Below are 12,099 nucleotides of genomic sequence, written 5' to 3'. Positions count from 1 at the left end.
GGAGGACGTGCAGACTCCACACAGACAGTGACCCAGCCGGGAATCGAACCTGGGACCCTGGAGCTGTGAAGCATTTATGCTAACCACCATGCTACCCTGCTGCCCCTAATGGAAGTCATTGACTTGCACAGTCGCAGTCCACTCACTGCTGGAATCAATGCTGTTGACCAGGTGGGGCATGGCGATTGTTGTGTCATGTTTCTCGATTGTCACGATCGTGTCCACAAGAAGTGAAATGTCGCAAGCGAGGTTATCCTCATCCGAGGAATGCTCATCATTGAGTTTTTTGTGCTCCGTTGAATCTATGCTTTTTACATCGAAGTTCATGTGTTTCTGTCTAGTTGTCTTCATTAGCAGTGCAGCTGTGCACTGTGAGGCAAAGTGATTGTATGTGTCACACTTTAAACATTGTTTTCCAGAAGCTGGACATTACCCTTTCAAGTGGGCGTGTCCGCAGCGGGGACAGGTCATGACGCTGTCCCCACGCTCGCGCATGCGCCGTAGGCCTTCCGTGTCAAATCTTCGGGATAACTGCGCATGCGTGTGGCCTGCATCCAGGTTCACACGCGCGGGATTGCCGTTCGAGGAGCGCCTTCTGGAAGCCTGGGCCACCATTTTGAATGGCTTGACCTCGTGTTGAAGGCCTTGGTCCCGGTAAGTAAACTCCTCATATTCTTCTTTACCTTTTTTGTAAGTAGAGCATCTTTGCGTGGCTGTTTCTAGGTTTAGGTCTTTTCGTTTTAATAAGGATTTTCTAAGTCCCTCATCAGATATACCATTGACTATCTGGTCTCGGATGAGGGAGTCACGGAAGTTTTCAAAGTTGCAGGATTGAGCTAGTAATTTTATATCAGTTACAAAACTGCTGAAAGATTTTCCCGGTTTTTGCAAGCGACTGGTGAACTTGAATCTTTCAAATATCTCATTGACCAGATTGACAGTGGGTTTCAAATTTTTTGATGATTATTTCCAGCTTTCCCTTGTCCTCCCCTGCCAGGTAGGTAAAGGAATTATATATTTCTAGTGCCTGCGGCCCAGCCAGGGATAAGAGCAAGGCTATCTTCCTGGCATCAGACGCTGAGGTTAGATCTTTAGCTTCTAGATATATTTTGAACTGTTGTATAAAAAGTTCCCAATTGGAATGCATATTACCAGTGATTATAAGCAGGATTGGAGGTTGGATTGGGTAAATCTTGCCGATTGGTATCTGAAGGGTCCGAATGCTGCGAGACCTTCCGTGGTCGAATATCTGGTTTAAGCCCCCTTCTCTTGCTGGTGTCTAGCTAGCTTGCTGAAATCACACCTGGTACCATATGTTATTCTCTAAGTCTGAATGAAGACTGTAGACTTACAGTTAACACAAACACTTTATTCAAAGGGTTCGTTCTGCTTCCAGAGCTCAACTAGATGTAAAACAGTCAAGAGGTATGACCAGTGAAACTAAGGTAAACGGCCTATGCTGAGCTGTCTCTGTGTGCTGCTGCTCCCTAACTCTGTGCTTCTCAAAGAGGCGGATCCTGCCTTGGGCTCGACCCTTTGTACCCGTCTCTGATGCTGCCCTCTAGTGGTGTTGTGGCTGTTACATCTGTGCTGCAGTCCCTGGTGTCTGTGCAGATGTATGCACCGGCAGATGTATGTACCGATGTACAGATCACTACAGGCGTATGTCACAGATATGAGGATCCACCCAGCCCCAACCGGATGTCCTGTCACACGTGAGTTGTTAATACTATACAGACTGACAAGTTCCTCCCACCGACCACGCAGGGGCAGAACGGTAGCACAGTGGTCTGCACAGTTGCTTCACAGCTGTGCGGAGTCTGCACGTTCTCCCCGTGTCTGCGTGGGTTTCCTTCGGGTGCTCTGGTTTCCTCCCACAGTCCAAAGATGTGCAGGTGAAATGGATTGGCTGTGCTAAATTGCCCCTTAGTGTCCAGAAAATGCTAGGTGGGGTTACGGGGATAGGGTGGATGTGTGGGGATAGGGTGGAGTTATGGGCTTAGGCAGGGTGCTCTTTCCAAGGGCCGGTGCAGACTCGATGGGCTGAATGGCCTCCTTCTGCACTGTAAATTATTCTATGATTCACGCGTTGATTCTCCTGCCGGACCTCCAGTAGACGGCGCCAGCCCATTCCCCCCCCCCCCCCCCCCCCCGCCTCTCTCAGAGGAGAGCTCCGAGGATGCTGCCATAGATGATTCACAGCTGTCATCCCCACCCTGCATCAGCGCGGAGACATGCACTTCACCCACGGACAATGTCACCTCCTACACATATGCCCCCCCCCCACCCCAAGTGAGGGTACCCCATTATGTGGTCACTGAGGGCCCACCACATTTCAGGTCTCCATGTTCCCTCTTTCGGGCATTAAGGGCGAGATCGCGATGTCTCAAGAGGTTCGGTTGAATCTTGTGAGATGTTTTGAATGTTACGAATCTTCAGTGGCCTTGTCCCGACACCACGTCTGCAGTGATGAGGCTGCTAAATCACGGTCATAGTTCCAGCAGCACTGCCCTAGTCTTTTTCTCCATTCCCTTTTAAATAAAGGCCAACATTCCATTTGCCTTCGCAATTACCTGCTGAATGTACATGCTAGTTTTTTGTGATTTATGCACGAGGACTCCTACATCCCTTTGTGCTGCTATTTTCTGCAGTCTTTCTCCATTTAAATAATATTCAGCTCTTGATTTTGTTTCTACCAATATGCATAACTTCACATTTTCTGACATTATATAGCATCTGCCAAGTTTTGTCCACTTACCTAACCTGCCTATATTCCTCTGTAAGTTAAGGTAAAGTCGCCATAGTCCCAGATGTCCAGGGAACAAGCTGATTGGTGGTGATTTAACCTGAGGATCGCCACACCTCAGGCGAGGGGCAAGGTGGAGAAGGCGGGGCCTTCATGAATAACCTCAGCTAGTACGGGAATTGAACCCGCATTGCTGGCCTCACTCTGCATCACGAACCAGCCATCTAGTCAACTGAGTTAAACCACCCCGAAAATAGTGGCCCGTGCGGGAGGGAGTCATAAAACAAGTAACTATAGGCCAGTTAGCTTAATGTCTGTCATTGGGAAAATGTTAGTGTCCATTTTAAAGGGTATAATAGCAGAGCATTTAGAAATGCATAATATAATCAAGCAGAGTCAGCATGGCTTCATGAAGGCAAAATCATACCTGTCAAATTTATTAGAATTCTTTGAGGTGATAACAAACAGGATAGATGAAGGGGAACCAGTAGATGTAATATACTTGGATTTCCAAAAAGCATTTGAAAAGGTACCCAAAGGTAGATTAATAAGATAAGAGCTCACAGTGTTGGAGGGGGGCGGTAGTACGTCAGCATGGATGGAGGATTGGCAAACTGATAGAAGAAAGAGAGTAGGGATGAGGGGGGCATTTTAAGGACGTCAATCTGAAACTAGTGGAGTTCCACAGTGACCCGTGGTGGGCCATAATTATTTACAATATACAAATATATGTTTTTTGATCAATTTAAATTCCCAATTCCTTTTTTTCCAATTAAGGTGCAATTTAGCATGGCCAATTCACTTAACCTGCACACCTTTGGGTTGTGGGGGTGAGACCCACGCAGACATGGGGAGAATGTGCAAACTTCACACGGACATTGACCCGGGGCCGGGATCGAACCTGGGTCCTCAGCGCGATGAGGCAGCGGTGCTAGTACCACTGTACAACCCAGATTTACAATATATATTAAAGGCTTGGATGAGGGAATGAAATGGAGTATTGCCAAGTTTACAGATCACACAAAAATAGTTGGGAAGGTGAGTGGTTAGGATGACAAAAAGAGTTAACAGAGGGATATTTTCAGAAACATCTCCATTGCTCATCCACCGTCTTTCCTGCTAAGCCCCTTTCCATGTCCACTCTAGCCAATTCTACCCTCATTCCTTTATAATTACCCTTATTTAATTGGAGCATAGTTTTTTTCTGACCCAAGTTTCTCACTTCAAAGTGAATGCTAAATTCTACCATGTTGCAATCACTGGGGGATCTGAGATTGCTTATTAAACCTGCTTCATTACATTAACAAATACAAAATAGCCTGATCTCTGATTGGATCGACAAAATAGTGTTCGAGGAAACTGTCCCGAATACACTCTCTGAATTCTTCCTCATGAATACCTCTGCCAATTTGATTTACCAAACCTACATGAAGATCAAAGTCACCCATGATTAAAGTTCTGCCTTTTTTACATGCCTTTATTATGGCCTTATTTAGTCGCAGTCCTACAATATAACTACTGTTACTGGGCCTATAGACTACTCCTACGAGTATCTTCTTCCCCTTGTTATTTCTTACCTCCACCCAGGTGGATTCTGCATTTTCTGATCTAAGATCATTTCTTGCTATTCTGACCGATCGGTCAGCTTTCCCCAGTACGGATGCCAGTGCCCCACGAGCCAAAACCCTCTTGTCCCATTTCAGTCTTGAGGCACCTATTCATTTCTCTAATTTTCTGTACCCTATGCCAATTTGCACACGGCTCAGGTAATAATTCAGAGTTTATACCCTCGGAGATTCTGTTGTAGTGTCTGACGCTTTGACTCCAGCTCATTAACTCTGAGCCGAAGTTCCTCGAGTAACCAACACTTTCTACAGATGTGGTCACTGAACCATTATGAGATCCACCAGCTCTCACATGCTGTAGCTACAACACATCGCCTGGCCCTGCATCTCAATTTTATTTAATTAGATTTTCAATTTGTTTTTAATTTTACTGCTGATGTTCAGTTTTCACACTAACTTTTTTCTACCTGGCCTTCAATCTCAAAGCAAGTTCAAAAAGGTAGAAGAGAGAAATATTCACCGACCAAACACTTAGTGATATCACTCAGGCATGTTCACCCGATGTTGTAGGACTGTTGCAACCTTTCTCCCAGCTCTCCAGCCTTGGTGTGCAGGAGAATGGACATGTGGTCAGTGGGAGGGGATGGGTCAGTCAGTAAGGCAATAACAGCTCACTTTTGATAGGTACTCCGGGTGGAGCCCGGTGGTTCCTCACCTCTGCGGCATCCGCCAGCCTCCACATGGGTGATTGCCCTGCTTGCGGTCACCTCAGTCACCTCCAGGGCATGCTCCTCGATGGGGTTAAGGATACACCTCCGCAAGTCTGGGTCCTCTCCCGATGATTATGGGAGAGCTTTTCCTGAGGATATACAGAGAGGGCATTGTTAGCCACACGTGTGGTGCACAGTGGCGGGAAGAGAGGGGGGATGAAGGTAGGGTTGGGGGGGGTTGAAGGGGGAGGTGTGTAGGGGGTCGCATGGGGAGTCGGGGGGAGGATGCTCCCGGGGGGGGGGGGGGGGGGGGGGTGTTGGTATCTACTCATGCATGCTGCCCGGTGTAGGTTGTTGATCTTTTTTGGCACTGAAGGCCAGTCTGCCTGGTCACACCTCCCGAGATCACAGCTGCCGCCAACTCATCCCAGGCAGCACGGGCTATCCTGCGGCTGACTCTCCTGGACGGGGAACAGGACATCCCTCATGGCCTCTAGCACAACCCTAGATCTGCGTTTCTGAGTCTTGGGGCTGGTCTCCTGGGCGCCATTGTTGTGAGCTGGCTGGATTTGGCTGAGCAAGTGCAGCTTAAGTGCTGCTCGACCTTGTTAGCAGGAAGCTGGCGAGCACGGTGCCGGCGAATCAGTTGGCCAGCCTGCATTAGCAGTGAGAAGCCCGTGAGACCTTGTTAAATGGACAGTCGAGGTTAAATTGCATTGCCGCCTCGCTGGGCCGAGCACCGGGAAGTTTGCAGCAATTCCTGTGCGCTACCACACTTTGAAACTTTTCCGGAGAATTGCGCTCCTTGTTTTTTTTACATTCCTTTGTCTTGAAAATGTGAATGTCTGCCCTTCAGTTACCAGCAATTTATGTTAGATCTTAGGAAGATGTAAGACTAAGATTGATTTTCTTAAACTCTCACACTTGTCTTAACTCCAGATTCTCACTCACTGCAGCTAGCCCTCCTGGATGCAAGGAAGATGTGATTGATATTGCCGTAAAGATAGGCTTTGAAAAGGGAAGTATTTCTAAGATTTCCCTGAAAACTTACAGTCAAGGTTATTCTGTCAGAATCTGGAGAGGGAGAGCAACTATTGGCAGCAAGGTGCTGTATTTCACCACGAGAGCTGTAAGTGGGAGTTTTGTCAAGTCCAATTTCATGAGGAGTTAAAAGGATGTTAGAAAATTCGCCTTACTAGAGGAAGATGAGAAAACTCACCGTAACAGATTGTTCTGAGATTAAAAGTTCCCAGACTGATCGGAAAAGTACAGAAGTAAAGCCTAAAAAGCTAAGACTCATCTTGGATAGGACCTTGGAGAATTGAATGTCTATTTAAAGGACAGTGTAAAGTATACCTGTGAAGTTTGTTTTCAGTTGCATTAAAAGAAAAAGGAGAGTATTCTGTTTTGTGGTTCAAAGTGTAAGTTTCCTATGAAGATATTGACCCAGACCTTCCTGTAATTTGCCATTTCACAACTCGCTGTCATGCCCATCCTTGGCCTGCTGCAATATTCCCAGTGAAGCCTAACGCCAACTGGAGGAACAGCACCTCATCTTCCGATTAGTCATGTTACAGCCTTCTGGCTTTGGAGGAGTATCGGGAAAGTAGGACGAATCTCAAACGCGCAATAAAGAGGGCTAAAAGGGGTCATGAAATATCTTTGGCTAACAGGGTTAAGGAAAATCCCAAAGCATTTTATTCGTATGTAAGGAGCAAGAGGGTAACTAGGGAAAGGATTGGCCCACTTAAAGACAAAAGAGGGAATTTATGCGTGGACTCAGAGGAAATGGGTGAGATTCTTAATGAGTCCTTTGCATCGGTATTCACAAAGGAGAGGGACAAGACGGATGTTGAGGCTAGGGATGGATGTTTAAATACTCTTGGTCAAGTTGTCATACGGAAGGAGGAAGTTTTGGGTATTCTAAAAGACATTAAGGTGGACAAGTCCCCAGGACCGGATGGGATCTATCCCAGGTTACTGAGGGAAGCGAGGGTCGAAATAGCTGGGGCCTTAACAGATATCTTTGCAGCATCCTTGAGCACGGGTGAGGTCCCGGAGGACTGGAGAATTGCTAATGTTGTCCCTTTGTTTAAGAACGGTAGCAGGGGTAATCCAGGGAATTATAGACCTGTGAGCTTGACGTCAGTGGTAGGCAAACTGTTGGAGAAGATACTGAGGGATAGGATCTATTCACATCTGGAAGAAAATAGACTTATCAGTGATAGGCAGCATGGTTTTGTGCAGGGAAGGTCATATCTTACAAACCTAATAGAATTCTTTGAGGAAGTGACAAAGTTAATTGATGAGGGAAGGGCTGTAGATGTCGTATACACGGACTTTAGTAAGGCGTTTGATAAGGTTTCCCATGGCAGGTTGATGGAAAAAGTGAAGTCATATGGGGTTCAGGGTGTACTAGCTAGATGGATAAAGAACTGGCTGGGCAACAGGAGACAGAGAGTAGTAGTGGAAGGGAGTGTCTCAAAATGGAGAAGGGTGACTAGTGGTGTTCCACAGGGATCCGTGCTCGGACCACTGTTGTTTGTGATATACATAAATGACCTGGAGGAAGGTATAGGTGGTCTGATTAGCAAGTTTGCAGATGATACTAAGATTGGTGGAGTTGCAGATAGAGAGGAGGACTGTCAGAGAATACAACAAAATATAGATAGATTGAAGAGTTGGGCAGAGAAATGGCAGATGGAGTTCAATCCAGGCAAATGCGAGGTGATGCATTTTGGAAGATCAAATTCAAGAGCGGACTATATGGTCAATGGAAGGGTCTTGGGGAAAATTGATGTGCAGAGAGATCTGGCAGTTCAGGTCCATTGTACCCTGAAGGTGGCAATGCAGGTTGATAGAGTGGTCAAGAAGGCATACAGCATACTTGCCTTCATCGGACGGGGTATTGAGTACAAGAGTTGGCAGGTCATGTTACAGTTGTATAGGACTTTGGTTCGGCCACATTTGGAATACTGCGTGCAGTTCTGGTCGCCACATTACCGGAAGGATGTGGATGCCTTGGAGAGGGTGCAGAGGAGGTTCACCAGGATGTTGCCTGCTATGAAGAAAGGTTGAGTAGATTAGGATTGTTTTCGTTGGAAAGACGGAGGTTGAGGGGGGACCTGATTGAGGTCTACAAAATTATGAGAGGTATGGACAGGGTGGATAGCAACAAGCTTTTCACAAGAGTGAGGGTGACAGTTACAAGGGGTCACGATTTCAAGGTGAGAGGGGGAAAGTTTAAGGGCGATGTGCGTGGAAATTTTTTTACGCAGAGGGTGGTGGGTGCCTGGAACGCTTTACCAGCGGAGGTGGTAGAGGCAGGCACGATAGCATCATTTAAGAAGCATCTAGGCAGGTATATGAATGGGCAGGAACAGAGGGAAGTAGACCTTGGAAAATAGGAGACAGGTTTAGATAAAGGATCTGGATCGGCGCAGGCTGGGAGGGCCGAAGGGCCTGTTCCTGTGCTGTAATTTTCTTTGTTCTTAATCAACTTAAGTCTATGAACTCTCTCCTCCACCTTCACCCCGTTTTTATTTCTATCGATTTATCTTAATTTATTCCATCGATCCGTTTTTCCCTCACCATTGTCTCCTCTCCCCCCTCCACCCCACTAAGACTGTCTGTTCCCTGTTCCAAGTTGTCCCTTGACACACTGCTAACCTTTGTTTCACCATTAACACATTCTGACCTCTTAATGAGTCACTTTCAGCACCTTCTTAGCCATGATCAACACCAATTACATTCCCTTTGTCTTTTCGTCTGACGTCTTTGCCAATCTCCACCTATCGCTGACCCTCTGCCCAGCCCTATCTCTCCTCCCCCTATCCCCACACAACAGTAGAAATCTGAACCTATTTCCAGTTCCGTCTAGCTTTGACAAAGAGTCATCCACACTTGAAACATTAGCTCTGTTCTCTCTCCACAGATGCTCTCAGACCTTCTGAAATTGTTCCAGCAATTGTGTTTTTGTATCAGATTTCAGCATTTGCAGTAATTTGCTTTCATTTTATTTTATTGTTTCGTGTTTCGTCAAGAGTGCTTTTAGTCTTTTGTTATACTAAACGTCTTAAAACCTGAACTCTTGTTGTATCATCCTCTCAGCTATTGGCTGGATGTTCAAATTTATTTTTAACAGTTAACGGTTGCTAAAGAGATTGCACAATCTACTTACCCTGGCACTTCAACAGATGTCTGAAAACAATTTCTTCATTTGCTCCTGTGTAGGGAGACCCTCGGGACCTGCTGTGCCATCTCTTTTCATTCATATGGTCAGTGGAGTTAGAGCAGATGGCAGAAGACATCATTAAAATGGCGGTTCATCAGGAAGTTTTTTGAGGAGGACAAGAGAAATAAGGTAGAAAGTCTTTGGAATAAAGCTCTCATGTAGATGAAGAATGGCTGAAGGCTATTCTACTGATGGTAGAATGGTATGCAGAGAGATTAAAGGCACATTAGTCTAAAATCAGAAGGGCAAGACAGAACATAGAACTGGGGGAGATTGCAGAAATAGGTATTCGAGGCCATAGACAGATTTGTAAATGAGGACCAGAAATGAGACCTGCGTGACTCTAATTAGCTGGTTTCCTGAGGTTAAACTAATGTCTTTGAGTTTTTATTGGTCTGTGCCAACCACAGACTAAGTGTTCCAGAATTTCCAGGCCTGATGTGTCATACAGAACCCTGAAATCTTTCTGAGTATTAAAACCATAATTGAGAACACAGACAACAAAGACCATGCTAGTTAAGCAGAGTCATGCAGGCACGTTCATACCACCAATTAACCCCCTGCTTTGCCTGTCCAAGACTCATGAACCAATCGACATGTTTTTTGACAGTGACATCCTTTGAAAATAGTAGGAAACCTTTAAGCCTTTATCATGAAAATTAATTCTATTTCACTATGCGGGCATTTCACTAGTCCTGATGTGTTTTTAGCCTAATGGCCTTTAGACTCGAGGAGCACTATTTGTACATATCAAAACAATATTGCATAATTTGTCTTGGGAAAATGCTTAAAAGCATTGTGCCATTTTTCTTGATTTAACTCGTGTATTATCCAAGCCTTTTAACGTTAAATGACCATGCGTTAAAATGTATCCAGCTCTAACCCACTTCATGTCACCAAATTTCTAGGGAGGAAACTGATATAGTACTTATCCAACTCCAAAATCTATACAAACAAAATTAAACTCACCAGTTTCAGTCGTGCTCAGTTAGTTTTATGCATCATCATTTAATCTGTAGAAGGAATTTATAAGAGACAGCAAAAACAATTTAGGCTCCAATTGGCACAAGGTAGAATTGATTGATGTGAGTATTTATTTTCAAGAAGGGCATTAGCTTACCAGCGTGCAAATATTGAAATGCAGCAGCTGAAGCAGTTTCAAAAATGTATGTTTTTTTCTGTCTGAGGATATTTTTGTATCTCGCAATACTATAGAGGAAAATAATGTTTATCAATGTACTGCATCGCTGTTTGATGTATTAGGAGGATAAATGCACCAAATTAATTTATGGTGAATTAGAGAATACATACTTCGTTACTGGTTATATGTTCTTTTCAAAAACAATTAAACTAATATTTAATGTCCAGTTTGGTCAGACAGCAAAATCCACTCAAAATAAAGTGATCTTAGATAAATTATTTTCAATGCTCTAATAGTTATTTATTTCTAATAAACTAAATTCTTACCTTCACAGACACATTTAATTAATCCACTTTAGAATTTATATCCAGTGCAGATTTATAAACAGTTATACACAGAATCGGTAGAGGAAATGTTTAATAGGGCAATTCCACATTAGTTAAAGCATTGACTGCTGTGCACTAGGTTGAACAGTGCACTGTCATGTGTTTCAGTAAATTGATAAGAGTTCCAAAAGGGCTTTATGGAGGTGACACATTTTCCTTCGCATAAAAATTGTCCCTTAGTATTTTGTTCTTTGTGGCTGAGCTTGTGGGTCGCTTCTAAGTAAAAGGGTTGTTCTTGTCACCTGCCATTTTCACAGCCTGCTTGACACCCTAGGGCTTCCCAGCAGCACTCTCCAGCAGGAGCTGTCTCTGAGCTTTTAGCACCACCAAATAATTGAGGTTGTCACATCTCTTGTTCATTGTTTTTCTAGCCTGGAAAAAATGCAAATATTTCATTGTAGTCATTAATTTTCCCATACTTTTCTTAAAGCATTTTCTTGGTTTGATCAGATGAAAAGGGCTGAAGGCATTATTGCAAACATGCTGGCATCTAGGCCTGCCTGTAGTGGAGAGAATCTCATCAGATAAAGTCTCAGGGAGGTCATCAATCATTGGTGCTGACAACCATTTTGCCTTCGTTTGTTACAGATGTGAACATGCTTAATTATTTGTAGTGTAATTAGTTCATGAAATGTCAGGAAATGTCAAACTGTGTTCACAGTGCAGATTTCTTCAGCAAAGTGGAATGAGAGCAAAGTGTCAATGGGAGACATGCAGGACTGATGAGCAAAAACATGTCTGCAGGCAAATGAGGAGATGGCTTAGGGGTGATGAGAGAGGGTCAAAAACTACTTAGCATTATCCTCCTGGGGTGACATTTTCTAGTATATGTCATAAATATGTAAAAAAAATAAAAGCCAACATCAGTCCAGAGAGTAAAGAATTTCAGAAGTAAATATTCGTTTCAATTTCAAGCATTTTCATTTAATCAGTTTTGTGACACTATTTTTATTACTGTTCCAAAAATAGTCGAAGATGCCCTGTTGGGATTGACTGCTCAATCTGACCCTTCTTTATATTTACTGTAAGTAAGTTCAATAATATTAAGCCAATTACGGATCTTGGTGCTGCTGCCTCAGTTTAAATAGTATTATTTCTGTAACTTTACAAAAAAATTCCACCTCAACAGTTGGGGTGATAGCCTTTGCTCTCAACTGACTGTTAAATAGTCTTAAGTATAATATGTTTTGGCATTCTCAACCCAGTTCCCAAGGAACAGGAGACCACTGCTCCAAACTGCCCATAATTCAGCGCTAATTAGGCAGTCTCACTGGGAGAGACAGGATGGTGCGGGAAATGAAACCGTCGTGCTGGTAC

At 44.3% G+C, this 12,099-nt stretch overlaps 1 long non-coding RNA gene across 11 annotated transcripts in view; it reads left to right on the top strand.

Annotated features, from left to right (window-relative positions):
* The window catches only part of LOC119971332, a 508,049-nt gene that overhangs the window by 471,811 nt on the left and 24,139 nt on the right, over positions 1–12,099 (top strand). For 9 of the 11 annotated variants that reach the window (XR_005461812.1, XR_005461813.1, XR_005461817.1 and 6 more), the window contains one exon: positions 9,255–9,384. This is a non-coding gene — a long non-coding RNA (uncharacterized LOC119971332). Of the gene's footprint in view, positions 1–419; positions 655–9,254; positions 9,385–11,751; positions 11,807–12,099 lie in introns of all 11 variants that reach the window. The other 2 variants (XR_005461811.1, XR_005461810.1) reach the window with 2 other exon arrangements.

This window comes from Scyliorhinus canicula, chromosome 9 (assembly GCF_902713615.1).
Source record: "Scyliorhinus canicula chromosome 9, sScyCan1.1, whole genome shotgun sequence".
Taxonomy (NCBI): Eukaryota; Metazoa; Chordata; class Chondrichthyes; order Carcharhiniformes; family Scyliorhinidae; genus Scyliorhinus; species Scyliorhinus canicula.
Note: the sequence above shows the minus strand (reverse complement) of the source record. Positions and strands in the feature narration are given on the sequence as shown.